This window comes from Anser anser (genome assembly GCF_964211835.1).
Source record: "Anser anser genome assembly, chromosome: Z".
Taxonomy (NCBI): domain Eukaryota; kingdom Metazoa; phylum Chordata; class Aves; order Anseriformes; family Anatidae; genus Anser; species Anser anser.
The window spans coordinates 22,416,866-22,437,817 of NC_139723.1; the positions used below are offsets into that span (position 1 = coordinate 22,416,866).

At 36.4% G+C, this 20,952-nt stretch overlaps 1 long non-coding RNA gene across 3 annotated transcripts in view; it reads right to left on the reverse strand.

The window, feature by feature from the left end:
* Window positions 1-257: 257 nt before the first annotated feature.
* Window positions 258-20,952, reverse strand: part of LOC310889158 — a 33,691-nt gene continuing 12,996 nt past the window's right edge. Inside the window, exons 2-4 of one of the 3 annotated variants that reach the window (XR_014576408.1) lie at window positions 4,962-5,080; window positions 3,750-3,832; window positions 258-706 (exon numbers count right to left, since the gene is read on the reverse strand). This is a non-coding gene — a long non-coding RNA (uncharacterized lncRNA). Of the gene's footprint in view, window positions 707-741; window positions 3,618-3,749; window positions 3,833-4,961; window positions 5,081-20,952 lie in introns of those variants that run through there. The other 2 variants (XR_014576407.1, XR_014576409.1) reach the window with 2 other exon arrangements.

The following is a 20,952-nucleotide window of genomic DNA, read 5'->3' on the forward strand; positions in this document are numbered from 1 at the left end:
GTTGATATCACTTACAAATATTGATCTCATTTTCATATCTCTTTCAAAAGTTCGCTTCACTTTAATACAAATAAGGTTAAAATTAACACAATCTTAAACTTTAATGATACAGTTAATTTGATGAGATGTCCTACTGCAACATTTTATTACATAATGATGAAGCAGTTTAAAATTAAACAAACAAAAAAAGGAAACACAAAACACAAGAAACTACATTTTTTTTTTCAATTAAATTATTTTTTTTCTTCTTTTTCTTTTCTATTTTTTTAAATTTGTTATTCAAAAAGAAAATAAAGGTCTGAAAAATTAACCTTACTGAAAATCCTAAGCAACAGTTGGAAATAAGATATAGAATAAGTCTCACCCCAGGAGGGGAGAAAAGAGTGATATTCTAAAGTTTGTATTAAATCTTATACATTAAATATAAATCGGGTTAAAATCATCATATCAAATGTATTGTGATGATATGGCTATTTATGAATGTAAATAAACTTAGAAAATCTGTAATTGTAAACAGAAAAAAAGAATTAGCTAATTGGGAGAACTTTAATGAGTTTTCTGTGGGCCTATCCCAAGCACAGGGTCGTTGAGTGGTGGTGGTAATCTCCCCAGGATAAAATTTAACAGCGGTATTTTTCAGTCTGGCAGTAGCAAAGTACTTGGTCTAAGTTCAGTCCTAGCAGGAGTGAAGACAGTATTTTGCGGTCTGAAATGAAGGAAAAGGTTTTAAGCTGAGAGGAAACGTGAAGCCTTTTAAAGGGACCAGCAAAAATCAATTGGGTTACTTCACATCTCTCATGACTACCACAAAATTCATGACATTCTCTCCCACTGTGATTATGTGTTGATAACGACAGCCCTAGGAATCTGTAAAAAGTGAATTTTTACAAAGGCAACTTACAAAAAAGAGACAGAGACATAGAGACAGAGAAAACAGAGAAATTGAAAATGTTGTGAGTCTTCAGTAGTTCTTGAGACAATATTTCTGCTATTAAGAAATTTTGCACCTTATAAAAATTATTTACCATAATTTAAAAGACAGTAAATAAGAATATGAGTATTTTTTCACAGTGATATATTTCTTCCATTTATAAATCAATGATTTTTTTTTTTTTTTGGTCTGGAACTATAACCAGGAAAAAGAATTAGTTATTTGGGACAGCTTTAATGAGTTAAATATAAGTAGGTTTTGTCTAGATTTCTGTCTGAATGGTTTCAACTGGTATTTCAAATTCATATAACCATGGGGTTTACACCTCTCTTGGTTTACTAGCATTTCTAATGACAGGACAGGGCTTTCCCACATTCAGTATGTAAGCAGAAGTCCCAGTGAAGCCATGAGAGGTTTTTCTTCATAAAAGTGGCATGGAGCCAGATGCCTCACCAAACCCAGGACTAAATCCACATATTGTATCTGTTACTTGACTGCAGAATCACTGGAGGAGAAAATGAGGAAACTACACTCGCTTTGTATAACGGTTACATGAAACTTTAAAAAAATAGTAAAACCTACATGTGTTTTCAAGACTGAAATAACAGGGCATTCAAATTCTACCTAGTTCAATGTTTTTTCATAGCAAAAAAAAATCTATTTTTTTGCAGATGTTGTAGTGTTTATAGCAACAAGTAAACAGCACCAAGTGTAAGTGTGCAAATACTGATGCTGGAAAAGACCCAAAGGTGAATGGTATTAATAAGCCCTACAAGAAATTCCATTTACACTTAAAATAAACATAAATTGATTGATGCTATTAGTCTCTCTTTCAGCTGTTTGCATGCAGGAAAATGTTTATTTTGAATTTTTAATTAAGCAATATTATTAATGGTTTTTCAAGCTGTGTCCATTTGCTTCCATACTATACAGTATATTTGCCAAAATATACTCCTGAAATCATGACAATGTGAGGCCTTTAAGGAGACTCCCTCATAGCTCCAATAGGAAGTATCTCTTTTTACTTTTACAAGAGAGAACAATTTTTGTGCTCTTGTATAAATATAGAATCTCAGTTATTTTTATTACTTTAAAAACACAATAGAGCTGGTGGACACATTTTAGTTACAATCTTTTACTGTTCAAATTTTAGACATGGACTGTGAATGAAAGCAAGAAGAAAAGCACTTCTTACTCAGGAAAACAAATGGTTCCTGTTGTCAAATATTTTTCCCTATTTCCCATGCCTTAAGCCCTCAGTTCCCAACATATATAACAGATTAATTTTCACCTTTGAAACTATGTGAAAAAGTACTTTTCATACAACATATTTTTGTGACTGCAAGAATTTTATAACACCAAAATTAGGAAGAATGTTCAGCTGTAAAATCAGCTGTTTTCTCTCCTTGGCTCTGAATGGACATACACAAATGCCTCAAGCTGAACAAGAAACAATGAGACCTGTTTGACAAAGATCAACATGATGACAAGAAATTCTTATGAGTATTCAATACTTACCTACATAAACCTGCATTAAAATACAGAGAAATCAGCTGCAGCTGGAAAAATATTTTGGAACCCTTGTCATGCTTTTAATCACTGCATGCACAGAGATTTGTTAAAAGTGTATAGAAAGATTTCTGGGTTGACCTTTAAGAGCCGAAAATTTCATATGTTATAAATAACATTTGCAGAGCATCATCTGAGGTCATTTACTAAACACACCTGTGAGTATATGTTTGTCTTTCAGAGGCCAACAGAGAAAAAATAAATAAATAGAGTGAAATTTTAAGGTCAGAACATATGTTACAGTGTAGTTCATATTCTGTTAGTCCAGTAGACTGATTCAGCTGAGCAATGCAAATCTGTCTATTTGGTGTATTAGACATCCTACTTTCATCCCACCCTATTTTCATCCTACATTTAATCTCACCTCCATGAGTGAAGAATGCAGAAATCTCACATTCAAAAGCAAATGAGCTTTCAGAAAAGCAAATTAGAATTTCTTCCTGGTTTTGGAAGACTCTGGAGAAGTTTACACAGTCTTTCATTCAGAGAAGTTTTCCAACTCATATCTGGTTGTCATGAATCCATCTCACATGAACTTTAATATCCAATTACATTGATAAGACAAAATCCTCCATTTTGACATAGATCCTATTTTGACTCAATAACTTATCACTGAATGATACAGGTTACATTCAAAGTACCTGTCTATTACTTAGTGTGACAGGGTAGATCATTCTGTAATATTTAGGATTGTATCATAGCTAACAAAGTTCTGGGAACTGTTCTAGAAAGTTCAGTATCGCCAAGATAACATGATGTCCAGTCTTGAACCCCTCAGTACAGGAAAAACACCAATTAAAGAGGCTGAGTTCTGCACAGGGCCCTGAGGTAGCTGGGGCCAGAGCAGTTGCCTTCTGTGAAGAAACAGGAGGACTAGGATGGCTCTGTCTGGAAAAGGGGCAAAACTGCAAACTTTTTTTTTATGAACCTTGGAAATAATTTTCAGGAAGCCCTCTAGATCCAACATGTTGAAAGATCACTGGCCATCAGTTGTTACAAATGCAGAGTTTTAAAACATGAAATCAATCATGAAATCAAATTTTATTGCAAGGTAAAGTAAAGTTTTCTTCTGTGTTGCAGTCTAGGGTTTATGTGATGGCAGATACATTTCTTCTTCCTTAGTAAATGGAAAGTATCAGAAGAACTTTTAAGTATATTAAAAAGAGTGTAAAGAGAATTTAGAAAAAGCTGGAACTAAAAAAAATAAATCAATCAATAAATAAATAAATTCACTTGTAAAGAAATTTACCAAAATGGCCGATGAGGTTCTTTTGTTTTGTTTTGTTTTTGGTTTGGTTTTGTTTTCCATCTGTACTGCACATTTCTTGAAATCTGAAACAAGAAAAATAGCTCCTGTAAGCAACTTGGGTTCACAAGATAAGCAACAAATTAACAAATTAATGGAACATTTTAAAGAAAGATAATGGAAAACTAGGGTGGACAAAAGAACAGTAGTCATTTTTCATAGAATCCATCAGTATCACAAATGCAAGATAATTTACAGATTTGCAGGACAAATCTGATACTGCTTGCTACCCTCAGTTTGATTTTATTGAAAGAGATGACTGCGATATTAATAAAAAACTCTGATGTCTGTAACTCTTATATTATCAGTCACCACCCTGACATCTATGAGCTTTTGGCTCTTCTACTGAATAGTGTTATGACTGATTCTAACAGCTTGTGCACATACCACAGAAATCTCTCATAATAAAAGATACTGTATTCACTGCATGTGACTGCGGTAGACCCAATCACAAATCCATTTACAAATGTCTTCTCTGAGCAGCTGTAAAATTAGGTCAGCAGAGCATTTACCACTGGCTACATCATTCATGTAAATTTCAGCTGCTTCTGCCTGCTACCAGATTTAGACTTCTCTGGTCAGTTGCACTATTTGGTATACAAGAGGTTTGGTGTTATCATTGCTTAAAATAGCCAACCATAATTAATGGCACCTTGTCATTAAAACCACAGTTACCAATTACACTTAAAGGTAATGTTTTTAATACACTTAATCAATATTAAACCCATTAAAAAGCTGTCAGAATTTTCCCTCACTTCTTTCTTGAAGCAGCAAGCACAGCTTAAAACATTTTCCTCTCCAAACTGCGGAAGGAGTGAGCAAAAGATCTCCATGTTTTAAGATTGTGGCTGAAAAACTCAGAATGATAAATACTCACATTATCTGACCATGTTTACAAATGACTGTGATGGTCCTTTTTAACACTGAGAGGACACCATGTGTTCCAATCACTGTTTGTGAATCTGTCTCCCTGATTAGTCAGTGCTCTCTGTAATAGCCCTGATAGCACTGAACATATGTTTTGGGAAAATGCTGTCAAGCAAAAAAGCTACACTAATCTCATCTATCTTTGTCACCTTCAACGCATATACTTTTTTCAGCTTTTTTAGAGGATAATGGTAGATTTGAATCATAATACTTCAAGCATTTCCATACCTGAATAAAATAATCTCTTGAATTTAAAGCAGCTTTAATAGAGTCATTGGGAAATGACCAGTCTTGTTGCTCAATTTAAATTCAAGGCATAGACCAGCACAGATAATCATTAGCCATACCTAATTAAAAAAGGCACATGTAACTGAGATACTCAGGAAGAAAGAAAAATACAGCATTCTTTTCCATTTCTTTTGGTCACACATACCAATATCATTCTGCAGGTTCATATTCAAGCACAATCAGAGACTCTGATGAAAATTACTATAATGTGTCAGAAGAAATTCAGTGTTTGCATTTGAACATATTGTTTTATTTCTATTTTAGCTGCAAATCTCAATAACCCTTTAGTGATGTAGTTATTGTTTACACATCTATAACATAGAGATTACTTGGAGAGGTAGTGAGCATAGAAACTCATAAAATAATGCTATGTCACAGTTTTTATTCTTTTTGCACAGCAGTAGAATGCCAGATATTATGTATATTGTATAGAGAGAAATGAGTGGATTTTTTTTTCTCAGAATGTCTTTCACTAGTGCCTCCTATAAAACATCTTCACAAACAATATCAAATCTCCTGAATTTATTACATGTAAAAGGGAAAATTATACAGTAATGCATTGTATACACAGGTTCACTCATGCCCATTCAGCTATGTTGTGCTGAATCATCCGGTAAGGTCAACATTCTTCTAAATTAATTACAGCCATTTAGCAATAACAATAAGTGTAGTAAACTACCAAGTACTTGCTCTATCTGTGCTCTCCCACATGGAAATGTTACTGTTTCAGATGGCTTTTATGCAGACCATTTGTGAACACAGGGCTCATACTTTACTGCCCTCTTATTATTCAAGTCATGGTTACAATTCATTACAGACTGAGCTAAGATCAACAGACCCATACTCAACACTGATTTTATAATGTAGCTCAAACCGAATGTCAATAATAAATGCATGAGGAAAAAATCTAACTCCTCTGTTCTAGAGCTGCTAAATTCTATATGCAACTATTGTACAGCAGATGTTAAATATGATTAGAGTGTTTGCTCACTGCTAATGTTTGTCAGTAATGAGAACCTTATGAAAAGTTAAGAGACAAAGCAAGTATAAGGAATTACTCATCTGTAAATCTCCTTCCCATCCCCCCCCAGCACCACAGAGGTCACATCAGATTGAGTTCCTGCACTGCTTCACATTGGAAGTACAAGGATCTTGAATAGTAATATTATTGTTACAATAACCAAAAGAGATTTCTTTAATGAGCAAAACTTAAACTGAAAATTCAGGCTAGAATCTGGCCTAAAAGTTTGTGGAAGAAGATTTGAAGCTCATTGTCCTCATTGTCATACCAAATTCTTTATAAGAATTTCAGTAAAACTACTCAAAAATCAGTAACATAATCAGGACAGAACTTGGTGAAGACCTTAGCATGAAGCTGTCTCCTGTCAGAGCTCTGCTGAAGCTGCCATGCCCTAAGCATAGCCATGGGACTTTTTGGTGTGGAACTGACAGGTCCAGAGTATAGATGTGCCCTTATGGTGTGTACTGCATACTGGAAATGAGCCTTACATGCAAAGGTTGAGAAGAATTAGTATTGTTCAGAGTTCTCAGTTCATATAGGAACAGAGAGATAAGGAGAAGATAACAGGAAGCTTTAAATGAATAATGACTGAGGGAAAACTGAATGTGTGTTCAGAGAGTTTACTCTGAATTTTGTCCTGGTATATATTCACACAAATCCATGCTTACTTCTGATATATTTAAAACAAACAAACAAATAAAGCCACATATCTCTAGCCACCTACTCCATTGTACAAAAACAAACACACACACACAAAAAAACCACAATACAAACAAATAAAAAAACTTTGCATTTTTTTTCCCACAGAGGAAGGAAGGCAATTAGTTGGAAATTACGTACAGGCATAGTTATTTGTTTCTGTTTTATCTAGTCCACCATGCTGAAAATGAAAGATTCTTTAAATGCAGACAAATCCCTAAACATTATTAAAATATATATATAGACATGTATGTAGGAAAGTCAAGCAGAAAAACTGGAAACTGTACAACATCATTAAAATTAGTCCTTAGCTGTGTTATATTATTAGACATTTTAATAAATAAATAAAGTAAGTAGCTGTGACCCACAGCAAGGGTGCTCAAGGATAGTATAAAATTAAATTTAAACAACCTTACATGGACTCAGCCAAAGAAATATTCCTTGTACATATCTTCGCTAAAAGACAGAATATGGCTATTACAGTGATCTCCTCTTCTTAACAAAATGTGTCTGTAATGAATGCCATACATAGTAAACAGAATGGTGTTTGAGTGGGGATCTTCAGCCTAAATTACTTACTAAAAAAATCTTCATAAAGAGTTCTTGCTGTTTACTGGCAACTTTAATGTTATATCTTAATCTTATCCCAGATAAATGCACTGAAAGGTTTCCCTAGTCTTAATGGAGAGCCTAAAGTATAAACGGAAGGAAGGAAGGAAGGAAGGAAGGAAGGAAGGAAGGAAGGAAGGAAGGAAGGAAGGAAGGAAGGAAGGAAGGAAGGAAGGAAGGAAGGAAGGAAGGAAGGAAGGAAGGAAGAGAAAGAAAGAAAGAAAGAAAGAAAGAAAGAAAGAAAGAAAGAAAGAAAGAAAGAAAGAAAGAAAGAAAGAAAGAAAGAAAGAAAGAGAAAGAAAGAGAAAGAAAGAAAGAAAGAAAGAAAGAAAGAAAGAAAGAAAGAAAGAAAGAAAGAAAGAAAGAAAGAAAGAAAGAAAGAAAGAAAGAAAGAAAGAAAGAAAGAAAGAAAGAAGAAAGAAAGAAAGGAAGAAAGGAAGAAAGGAAGAAAGGAAGGAAGGAAGGAAGGAAGGAAGGAAGGAAGAAAGAAAGAAAGAAAGAAAGAAAGAAAGAAAGAAAGAAAGAAAGAAAGAAAGAAAGGAAGGAAGGAAGGAAGGAAGGAAGGAAGGAAGGAAGGAAGGAAGAGAGAGAAAGAGAGAGAGAAAGAAAGAAATACTATTTATATATGCATATCAAAAATTTACTGTATTTTTAATGACTACAACTAACGAATATTTGTTCTTCCTAAGATAATTTCATAGGTTACCAGACTTAAGAAATCATACTGATATTATTGCATGCATAAATTCTTCACTAACCTTTGTATCGAAAATTAGATTTTCAAAAGAAACAAGCTTAAAGTAAAAATATAATTGTATTAACTAGCTGACTTTAGAAAATCCTGTGAAAAAACACAAAGTTGTATTTGAAACTAAATTCTCTCTATTACTTTGAAGATATATACCATTTCAGACTAAAATCAAAACATCTTGTTATAATCACAGTTATATAGTGATTATTTGATCAGGTACAGATGGACTTAGATTTTTCACAATTTCACTAATCAATTCATACATTTATTAAATAATCCAAATAAGTGACTTACAAAAATGTAGGCCAATCTCCAAATCAAAAACTATGATTCTTACATAAGAAATCCCTACAATTCTCTTGAAATGCTCAAAGACATTCAACTGTTTATGCCTGTTTTCATCATGGAAGAGTTCTAACAATATATGTGAGTTGGAAATGGACTGTATGTCCACCTGTTTGTGATCCCATGGGCAAAATACCTTGCAGAAACATGATTTTAAGCATAAACTATCTTTTTGTTTGTTTGTTTTTGAAAAGTGCATATTATAAATGCCCCATTACCCAATTTAATTACACTTAGTTAATTTTATAGATGAGCATATTTTTCATTGTCTCATTTTGTCATAAACTGTGTCATAAGGAAGTAAAATGGTGGTTTTACTGCTTTTGTACTCTGCTTTTTTTTTTTTAATTTTATTTCATGAACATAATAGCTATCTTTTTCCTTTCTAACAGGAGGTGTTCTATTTTAGCACAACAGGAAATACTAATGCCTGCTTCTGACTGTCATTGTGATCAGAGGTCACAAGAAAGAATTTATTTTTAGTGCAAAATATGTTTTATATTAGAATAAAGGTAACTGACCAGGTTTAAAAATAAAAATAAAAATTGTTTAAGCAGTTTTTCCAATATTGTCACAAATGTCAGTGCAATCTTCAGAAGACTTAGTTACCTACAGAAGCTTTCTATTCATCTCAAATTCATGATTCGTAATTTCTTTAGCAATGATTTTATGATTTTATCATCGCTATTTCTCAGCAGCCCTTTTGGTAATTAAACTTTCTAAATAAATAAAAATGGCTTTTATTAAATCAGCTTGTTTTTCACTCTAATATCTTATGATGGCATTGGAAAAGATATTAATTGAGTGAAGAGTATCTTTGTTTACGGAAAAGGACACTGGACTGTAGTAGCTACACGCAATGCTCAGACAGAAAGACATTTTCAGTTTGGTGGTGGGGAAGGACAGAGAGAAAAGAAAGGGAATACATTTTATTTTCCAATATATCCCACATTTCTGTTTCTCTTAACTCCACTTTGGTGTCTCCCCATATGTTGACTTTAGAAACTCCTTTGGATTTCTTGCTTCTTGTACAACCCCTTAACTGTTGCTTTTCAGGCTGGAAACAGGTTAAAACCCGGCTCATCCAAATGTTAAGTATCTTACTACTTTCTCCCAGGCCCAGAACACACAAGCCACTGTCTTCAGACCAAGAATAGCTCACAAACACATGGAAAATAATGTGTTTCCTTAACCCATCCTATTCTAGCTTTCACAGAATCACAGAATCACAGAATCACAGAATGGTTGAGGTTTGAAGGAACTTCCAGTGAGGTCCAACCTCCCTGCTCAAGCAGGGTCACATAGAGCATGTTACACTGGATCACATCCAGGCTGGTTTTGAATATCTCCAAAGAAGGAGACTCCACATCCTCTCTTGGCAGCCTGTTCCAGTGCTCTGTCACCTGAACCATGAAAAAGTTCTTCTTCATATGGTGACAAAACCTCCTGTGGTTCAATTCATATACATTACTCTTTGTCCTATCACTGGCCACTGAGAAGTGTTTGGCCTCATCCTCTTTACATTTTCCCTTCAGGTATTTATAGAGGTTGATAAGATCCCCTCTCAATCTCCTTTTCCCTAGGCTAAACAGGCCCAACTCGCTTAGTCTTTCCTCATAGGACAGATGCTCCAATCCCTTAATCTTCACGCTGGACCCTCTCTAGAAGTTTTACATCCCTCTTGTACTGGGGAGCCCAGGACTGCACAAAATACTCCAGGTGTGGCCTCACCAGAGCTGACTAGAAGGATCATCTCTCTCAACCTGCTATTCACACTCCTCCTGATGCAGACTAGGATACCACTGGCCTTCTTGGCTACAAGGGCACACTGCTGACTCATGGTTAACTTGTTGTCCACCAGGACTCCCAAGTCCCTCTCTGCAGAGCTGCTCTCCAGAAGGTCAGCCCCCAACCTGTGCTGGTGCCTGAGTTTGTTCTTCCCAAGGTGCAGGACCCTGCACTTGCCTTTGTTGAACTTCATGAGGTCTCTCCTCCCAAATCTCCAGTCTGTCCAGGTCACTCTGAATGGCCACACAGGCCTCTGGTGTGTCAGCCACACCACCAAGCTTTGTGGTCTGCAAACTTGATGAGGGTGCACTCTGTCCCTTCATCCAGCTCATTGATGAATAAGTTGAATAGCGCTGGGCCCAGTACTGACCCCTGGGGAACACCACTAGCCACAGCCCTCCAACTAGTCTCAGCACCCTTGAGCAGAACCCTCTGAGCCCTGCTGTCCAGCCGGTTCTTGATCCACCCCACTCAAGGATCCCACACTTCCAGAGCTTGCCCAAGAGGGTGTTATAGGAGACAGTGTTGAAAGCCTTGATGAAGTCAAAGTAGAAAACATCCACTGCTTTCCCCTCATCTATCCAGACAGTCATCATAGAAGGCTATCAGGTTGGTTTAACATGACTTCTCCTTGATGAATCCTTGTTGACTGCTCCTGATCACCTTCTTTTCCTCCGCAGGCTAAGAGATGGCCTCAGGGATGAGCTGCTCCATCACCTTTCCAGGGATGGACGTGAGGCTGAGTTGCCTGTAGTTTCTTGGGTCTTTCAGTTCTTTCTTCTTGCCCTTTGTGGTGGTTTTACTTGGGTGGGCAGCCAAGCTCCATCATAGCCATTCTTTCACTCCCCCTCCTCAAAGGGGAAGGGAGAGAAAATATGACACAAAGGGCTCAAGGTTTGAGATAAGGATGATCTAATTAAAGGGAAAAGGAAGAGGCGGAAAATAAATAAATAAATAAATAAAAGCCACCTGGAAGCACAGACAGAGAAAAGCAGTTACTCTCTGCTTCCCATCAATGTCCTGGGAAGCAGGGCCTCGATAAGCATAGAGGTTCTTTGGGAGGACAGACACTTCCATAATGAAAGCCCCCCTCTCCCCACCCTTCCCCTTTCCCACCTTTTATTTCTTAGTGTGACATCACATGGCATGTAATATCGCTTTGGTCAATTTAAGACAGCTGCCTTAGTGATATCCTTTCCCCATCTTCTGCCCACCCCCAGCCTGCTGGCTCTTTGGGGGGTTGGAGAGAATCCTGATGCAGTTCTAGTATTACACAGCAATAGACAACACTGGTGTGATACCAATGCTGTTCTAGCTACACATGCAGAGTACAGCACTGTATGGGCTGCTGCAGGGAAAGTTAACTCCATCCCAGCCAGACCCAGCACACCCTTCTGGAACACTGGAGTAATGTTCGCTTTCTTTCAGTCCTCAGGCACATCTCCTGTTCTCCATGACCTTTTGAAGATGATAGAGTGGCTTAGCAATAATGCCCACCAGTTTCCTCAGCGCCCTTGGGTGCATCCCATTGGGCCCCATAGATATATGGGTGTCTAGCTTGCCTAAATTACCTCTAACCCAAACCTCTTCAGCCAGGGGAGGTCTTTCTTCTTCCTTTGTTTATCAAGCATATATGATGAACTTCATTCACTTTCATTTCATTCCTCCTCACCAGGCATTACACTGAAGTTGTCAAGTCTTGTGATAGTTATATTTAAGCAGTTAAGATGTTTCATTAACATCAATGGAAAGCTTTACATACAGCTGATAATTGAATAAACTCGTATTTTTTCCTTGCCTATACTTACATTTAACAACTCAGTCTTCTTCCCATATCGGTCCTTTGCAACAGACAGGAAGAATAATTCCTCTCATCTAAATCACCTTTATTCTTTTGATTTCAAACTACTGTTCAAAGTGTTTGCCCAATTTACCAATGTGTTTAGGCTCATGTCAGTTACTCCATCTGGGGTACAGAAGGAATTGTTGACAAGTGAAAAAAGACAGTAGGAAACATCTTTGCTGCAGCACAAACTTTTGAAGTTTCTGATATACCATTACTATCATCTGTCCTATCTTTTACACTCTTCTTAGGAAGGCCTTCCTTAGACTCACAGTTTTCCAAACTATACTGTCTCTACTGTCTAACTAATTTTAAAAATTTTAAAGAATGTACCAAGCAGAAGCTAATTTGTAGACAAAAATGTGTATTTTTATACTATAAGCAATAAACATTTTAAATGAAGATTAATATTTTTTCTTCTCTGGATTCTATTGAAATGCAATGCAAAATTGGATTATACATGACTGAGTGCCTTATACAGATTTTAGAGTTACCTTACACTTTCACAACAATTAGAAACAGTTGGTGGGTTTCATATGTCACTGATTTTTAAGTAGATTCTCCCTTTTCCCCTCCCTCTCTTGCTTTCTCAAAAAGCTTCTCCCTTTTTCCGGGAAGCTAAATTAAAGCTGAGAGCAAGTTATCTCATATCTGACTCTAACAGAAGAAACATAAATCAGAATTCCCACTGAACGTCTTCTTCGGGGGAGGATGTTTGCAGAGTGAAGGTCAGTGAATGTAATGGACAGAGTTTAATGAAGGAGAAATTTCTGGTTGCAGTAAGCTTGTAAAATTAATTAGAATTTGACTATTTTTATCCCTGCAGATTGCAGAAAATGAGCATGGTTGTGTTCAGACTGTCTTCTATGACAGTTTAGATGGAAGAATTTCCTTTCCTTCCCTGCTTCAGATGCATCTTCATTAAAACATGTTCTTTTCTAAACGTTATTACTTTTCTAGTCATGACAGAAGCAGGGGTTGTACAGTACAGCTCTATCTTGTGTTTAACAAACCGTATAAGCAGACCTCTTATTGTGTGTTTCTCTGTCTTTGAGTCTATTCATGTGGAGGCATCCTTGAATCAAAAATTTGAGAAGGAGAAGGGGCCTTTTATGTTTATTAAAGACAGTCATTTCCTTTAACTTTTTTCACACTTTGTTCTAACATGTCATTAATGCTCAGTGGTGAATTCATCTATATGCAATAGTGATTAGATTGCAAAACCAAGCTAAACCAAAGAACTTACTCAAAAAACTTCAGGCTAAGAAGCCACTCAAGGAAGACTTGTAGTTTGATGTGGTTATGTTGGAAGGGATTTGAGAAGAAAAGACCAGAAATAACACACTATCACAAATTACATTTCAAAATTTTTACCATTGTTTGCTCTAAGTACATGTATTTATTAAAAGCTCACCAGGTTATATTAATTACTTTCCTGAAAGTTTAAGTGAAACAAAGTTTCACTCCCTTGTTCATTTCAAAAATATTACACCAACAAATGGATGCACACTGGAAAAAAATATTTTTATACACTAAGCAGTTTGCAGAAAGATTTTCCTTGATTTACAACACCAGAAGTAGAATAGGAAACATTAAGTTTCTATGTCCAGTATCAAAGGTTATTTTAAAAACATTCATAAACCTATTCTTTGAAATCCTAGATAAAACTTTCAGATTAACAGCTACTGTTTACAGTTTAGCTTTATGGCAAATTAGCTTGGAAAGATTAAGGAAATGTCATTTAATTCTCACAGTTAAGGAGAGCTGTTGAAAGACAAGGATTATCTGAAGAATATACAGAAACTGCAATAGCTTTAAATTAATATTGCAGCACAATAACTTTTCTTTTTTCCATATAACTTTTACCTTATGTAAAAAAAAACAGCTGTTATTATATATATAAAATGTTATTGACTTGTTTCACTGTAGTTGTTTAGAATATATCTAAACATTTTCACACACAATTGAATCAGATTAGGCAATGTGAGCTAAAAAAAGAAAAAAAAAAACTAAAAAAAATGGGGATTGGATCTGTGATACTTAAGTGTAGAACATTATTTCTCCTAAAACATAGAGGAGAAGTGATTTTGTTTTATGTACAAGACATGAGAAGGAGAGGTGGAGGCTTTTGTTGCTGCATCTGTTACTTCTGCTAAGTACCAAAGCAATAATTAGGGTCTGTGCATTTTAAAAGCCTTTTTAATTCACTTTGCGTAATACATAGAGGGTACTACACTTCCACTTGGCTAATGGTCATAGCAATCCAGTCAGGTGTGAACTTGCAAACAGAACTGTTGACCTCAAACTCCCAATGAAATCAACAAAACTGCATGGACAGCATCATGCATTGAAACAAAACCTTTTTTTCAAACCTAAGACCAGAATTAACATGCAGATGTTAGAAAAGAAATATACATGAATGTGTATTTATTGAATGTGGCTGTTATTAATGGAGCTGTAAGTGTAACAAGCTATTATAGATTATTTTGCTTGAATTGCAAAAGGAGAATGAAAAAGTTATCTCCAGACAACTCAAAATATTGTTTTTTCCAGCTCTACTTCAATGAAATGAAATGTTCTGTACTCAAAAAATGCCTTGTTTTATCTGAAAAGCAATTAATTTTGTTGGTAGTACTTTGAAATGAAACATCTCTTCAAAAATATTCACCTGAATTGGACACAATTTGCATACAGTTTTGTCTGCCCCTTTCAACTCATAAAGTCTCATATGAAGGGTTTTACTCAATTTTTCCAATCACAATCTTAGTAACACAGATAAAAAAGAATTTTATTTCTACAGTACTGGGGATACATGTGAGGTTTCCTTAGTCTTACCCTGCCCCCCTTCCCCATTCCCCCCCAGTTATCTATATGCAGCAGCCGAAAGATTCTCTTAAAACTGCCCAGTTTTTGACCTGTCTTGAATCTGTCTCACTTGGCTACAGATGGTCTATCAAACCCATCAAGTCCTGATTGGAATAGATTACTAAATTGGTGAAGCACTGAGATTAGTCCCATCTGTCTGCAGGAAGCTCTGTAATCATGTTGAGACATTATTGTTGCCTTGGAGCTGAAAAGCAGAAAACCACACTGTGCTAAAGGATCAGCTTTCCATAAAGAAAAGGAGATGGCAAATCAATACTGTTCTAGTGAATCTAGTGAACATCAGCAAGGTTCTGTAAGTGCTGTGGGACTACTGTTTCATTAAACATACATCTTTTCAGTATGATTTTCTGAGAGAAGATATTTGAAAATAAAGACCAAGCCAAATTTTTCCCTTCTTGCCAAGTCAAATGTAACTATATCACATAGAAATTCAGTAAGGGATTTTAGTTTTGATTAAATATATAACTGATTAATTATTTTTCCTACTTTGAAATCTTCTCACTTCTTACTAAGGCCTCTGAATATACTCAAGACATCATTACAGCTAATGCTGAGAAGAAACTGAATTTATTCCATGACATTTAAAATATTTTCATCACTTGTTTCATTTGTGCTTTGAAACAAACGTGAGACCTTTGAAATGTTTTCACTGAAAAAATGGGACTGAAATGAACTGTCCTGAGGCTTTCAAGCCAAGGAGGTATTGGAATGACTTTAACAATTTGTCTGCATGGAGTATGGGAAACTCTAATTCATGTTTCTGCTGTGCCTCCTCCACCAGAGAGATCTGTACAGAAAAGCCATGCACATACACTCATTAGGCATTCAGACCTAGGAGACATTCTAGGTCTAAATTCATAGGAATGGGAAACAATTCAGAATGTGATGCCAACACCACTCATTTGCTGCCTTGCTTTCTGTTTCTATTTCAACCCCCACACCAGCAAGAATTCCAACAATATTTCCAAGTCAGCTTTGCCAAAACAACCTGATTAGTTGCACAGGAATCAAAAATATTTGTCGAAACCATGGGCAAAAATCTTATATAATTAAGTCTACGACAATTTATCCCTCAGATACAAACAGTTGACTTAGCTGCTCAACATAAAAATTGGTGCTTTTTTCATTTTATAAATTTTATTTTATTTTATTGGTGTAGTTTAGTTTCATTTCACAATTTAGCAACAGTTAATGGGTATCTTTTCCGCAGGAAGAGGACTGTGTTTCTAGGAGATCAGATAGTGTGCTACTCTATTTATGCATTAAGTTTAAAATTTCTTTACATTTATATATAATGATATGATTTGTATAGATAGCAGTATAAACATGTATCCATTTTTGACTGAATAATATAGCACAGGGAAAAAAGAACTTATGATCAATCACTGATGTTTTAGGTATAAGATTGAGCAAAAACAACCCGTACAATCATATAAATAAAAAGAACATGTGGACAAAAATATTGTGTTTAAATACTAATGGAGTGTCTGGAAGTGGTGTCATAAATTGCATAAAGAAATACTTAATTTTTCTCTCTTTTATATTTGGCTGTCAAGTTGTACAGTCTTTCAAGAGAAACACTACAAACTCAGGTAAACACAGCAGTCTTATTCTTTCCTCTGAATATTCTTGTAGTACTCTGGATCTCTTTACTGTTTCATTGTACAGATAAGGTAGAGAGAAGTCTCCTGAAAATCAAACTAAGTGAAACCAACAAACAAAAGCAGTGCAATTGTGAAATTTAGAGAACTAGGCTCTAGGCAATACTCTACACTTTGGCACAGAGAGGCTGGAGCAAGAAGAAGGCAGGGGATAATTACTGAATTAAATGAAAAGCTTGAAGTTTAAAAAAAAAAAATAAAAAAAATCCAGTGATTAGCCATTCAAACATCACATTCTGTCAAGTTTTTCTAGCCCAATGTTTCACAAATATTTATTGGAAGATAAAACGTGCAATACTTTTTTTCCTCATCTGAAAATAGGAGTAATAAAAACTTTCTCCATCAAAGATGATCAAAATTTTGACGTTTAAATATAATGTTGTCATTACAGAACTTGAACTGGCAACTCTTTAAGGATGTTTTCCTTAGAGCAAAAAAACTTTCCATTTTGCTACATGAGAAAGTGGGCAGGGAAGGCAGAAAACCAGGATGGCTGAGCAAGAACCTGTTTGTCAAAATGGGGTGCAAGAAGGAAATGCACAGGCTGTGGAAGCAGACATATGTGGCCTGAGAAGAGCACAGGGATGCTATCTGGAAGTGCAGTGATGAGGTCAGGAAAGCCAAAGCATGGATGGAACTGAGCTTGCAAGAGATGCAAAGAATAATAAGAAAGTATCCTATAGATTCATTGGACAGAAAAGAAAGGTCAAGGACTGTTCGTCCTCTGATGGATGAGAAAGGTGAACTGGTAACAAGTGACGTGGAGAAGACTGAGGTACTCAACAACTTCTTTGACTCAGTCTTCACGGTCTCTCAGGCTTCCCAAGTCTTTCGTTTCCCTGAACCCATAGATGAGGGCTGGGGGAGCAAAGTCCCTTCCACTGTAAGGGAAGAGCAGGTTCAAGATCAGCTGATGAAAACAAACAGGTACAAGTCTATGGGGCCTGGAGATGTGCATCCTTGAGTCCTAAAGAAATTATCTGATGTACTTGCTAAGCCTCTCTCCACCATATCTGAAAGAAAAAAACAAAAACAAAAACAAAAACAAAAAAAAAAAACTGGCAGTCAGGAGAAGTCCCTGGTGAGTGGAAAAAGGCAAACATCACTCTCATTTTTAAAAAGGTTCAAAAGGAGGACCTGAGGAACTACAGACTGGTGAGCCTCAGTTCTGTGCCTGGGAAGATCATGGAACAGATCCTCCTTGAAGCAATGTCAAGCAAGGCACATGCAAGACAAAGAGGTGATCTGAGACAGCTAGCAAGACTTCACCAAAGGTAAATCATGCCTGACCAATAGGACAGTTGACAAAGGAAGACCGATCAGTGTCATCTATGTGGACTTGTGTAAGGCATTTGACTCGGTCCCACATGGCATCCTGATCTCCAAAATGGATAGAGATGGATTTGATGGATGGACCATTCAGTGGATAAGCAATTGGCTTGAAGGTCTCACCCACAGAAAGGTAATCAAAGGCTTTATGTCCAGGTGGAGGCCAGTGAAAAGTAAAGTGTTGTTTAATATCTTTATCTATGACATAGACAGTGGGATCAAGCGCACCCTCAGCAAGTTTGCAGATGACACCAAGCTGAGTGATGCAGTCAATACAACACAAGAAAGGGATGCCATCCCAAGGGACCTGGACAAGCTTGAGAAGTAGGCCTATGTGAATATAATGAGGTTCAACATATCCAAGTGCAAGGTGCCGCACCTGGGTTGGGGCAATCTCAGACATGAGTACAGACTGGGAGAAGAACTCATTGAGAGGAGCCCTGCAGAGAAGGACCTAGGGGTTCTGGTGGATGTAAAGCCCAACATGAGCCATCAGTGTGCTCTTGCAGCCCAGAAAGCCAGCTGCATCCAGGGCTGCATCAACAGAGGAGTGGTCAGCAGGTGGAGGGAGGGGCTGTTTCCCTCTGCTCTGCCCTTGTGAGGTCTTGGAGTGCTGTGTCCAGGTCTGGGTCCTCCAGCACAAGATCTGTTGATCTGTTAGAACAGGTCCAGAGGAGGGCCATGAAGGTGATCAGAGGGATGGAACACCTCTGCTATGAAGAAAGGCTGAGAGAGCTGGGGCTGTTCAGCCTAAAGAAGGGAAAGCTCCAGGGTAACTTTTTGCTTTTTTTCAATACTTAAGGAGGGCTTATAAAATAGACGGAGAGCAGCCTTTTGCTCAATCAGATAATGATAGTACAAGTGTGAATGGTTTTAAACTAAAAGAGCGGAGATTTAAATTAGATGTTAAGAGGAAATTCTCCACTCAGAGGGTGCTGAGGCATTGGAACAGATTGCCCAGAGAAGCTGTGGATGCCCCATCCCTGAAGGTGCTCAAGACCAGGTTGGATGAGGCCTTGGGTAATCTGTTCTAGTGGGTGACGTCTCTGCCAATGGCAAGGAGTTTGGGACTAGCTGATTTTTAAGGTCCCTTCCAACCTGAGCCGTTCTATGGTTCTATGATTCTGTGAATGCAAATTGGTTCATACAAAATATCAGTGTTTGCTGGACAATGACTGTAACATTAGGTCAGGGTACTGAAGCCACAGTCTTCATCCAATCCCCAAATCATAGAATCATAGAATTATCTACTGCTGAAATTGAAATTATGGTGAGATATAGAAAAATATAATGTGATATAGAAATAGTAGATATAGAAATTTCTGCGTGGAAATCCCACTGCTGCACTCTACAGATCTGTCCTTAGTGTCCTTTTCAGCTGTAAGGCAATGTCTGTGGACTTCTCATTTACTTCAAATATTGGTTTCCAGCAATGATGGTGGTGATGATAAAAGACAAATGAGAATTTTGGCAGCTTTCTGCAGCACCAAAATCCCAGTGAGAAATCCAGAGAGAAGACACCAACAGCCCAACCAGTGCACTGTACTCCAGTATATTTTGCTCCTTGTTAACTGAGGATGTTGAACAATGATCAAGTAAATTCAGCAACTTTTAGTTCCTGTGGTTCTGACAACAGTCAGGCAAGGAGATGTTAAACAATACCAATTTTTACAGTTCATAAATATCTCTGTAATTACATCAGGGCTTTATTGATTAAAAAAAAAAATGTCTACAAGAAGTGAAAAAGGAAAAAGGTGTAAGGTTGTAGTCTAATCTTGGTTAGCCCTGGATGAGTTACTTAAAATGACAGATTAATCAAGCCCCTCCTCTCCACTGTTACTTTTAACCATGCAGGACATGATGCAGAAGTGATACCAATCACAGCATGTCCTGTCCTTCCTAGTTCTGTGAAAGCTGCCCAAGTATTTATAGAAATCCACTTACCAGTTTTCCAGATGAAATTGTACAAATATGTTCTCATTGTCTAATTTACATGAATTTTGTCTCACTGTTGTTTTTGGTCTCTACGCTAATGGCTCTGCATTATTCTGGGAAACTGAGAGCAGAGTTAGCTAATGAACAGAACTCATAGCTCAATTTCTTGCTGGGGATATGATAATTAATGGCATGGTTTAACTTCCAGATTTCAAACTCTACTGATACTGCTGGTAAAAAACATGGACTACATTTCTTCTACATTATGAGAGCTTTCTACCATATAAGAAATCATATATGTATATATATATATATATATACACACACCATATATATATACCACATATATCTTAAGAAGGCATTATTTTCCGTTTTTGTTTTTAATTTTTTTTTCAGACATAAGTTCCCAATATTATGTACTGTATACATTATATGACCCTTTTATAAATGGGATCCTGCAAGTGTTTGTTAAAAGAACAAAAAGGAAAGCAAAATGTCACACACTAAATGTTTTGCAGGTATCCTTAAATAATTCTTTAATGCCTGTGGGAAAAAAAATAAATAAATAAAATCAAATATTGGTATAACCCTACCTCCTACACCTAGTTCTCTAGAAATCTAATAATGTGTATTATACTCTGCCTGCTGTGTGTACCTTTCATTTCAGTCAAAGCCTTTAATCCTTCACTTTTTAGATAAAATGCCATAACCGTATTGTAGTAGGTTAAGATTGATTGGCAAGTGCATATAATTATGGTTTCAATAGTGGAGTATGTTTTACAGTTGGAAAAAATGCACAACCTTGAAAATAAAGAAGTTGTGCCCTTTCTTTGTGATAAAAGGATCATATCAAATTGGTTCGTTTCCCTGGTAGAGTGAAATAAAAGACTTCCTTTAACAAAGAACGCTTCCCAAAAGGCTGCTGGAGGAAGTCTTTTTGACTAGATAATACCACACCGATGGGAAAATCAAAAGAAGTAAAAGTAGAATTTTAGGAAATGTTCCCCATTTTAACCTCATTTTTTATTCAACAATGTAAGGAAATTATAAAATAGGGGAAAGAA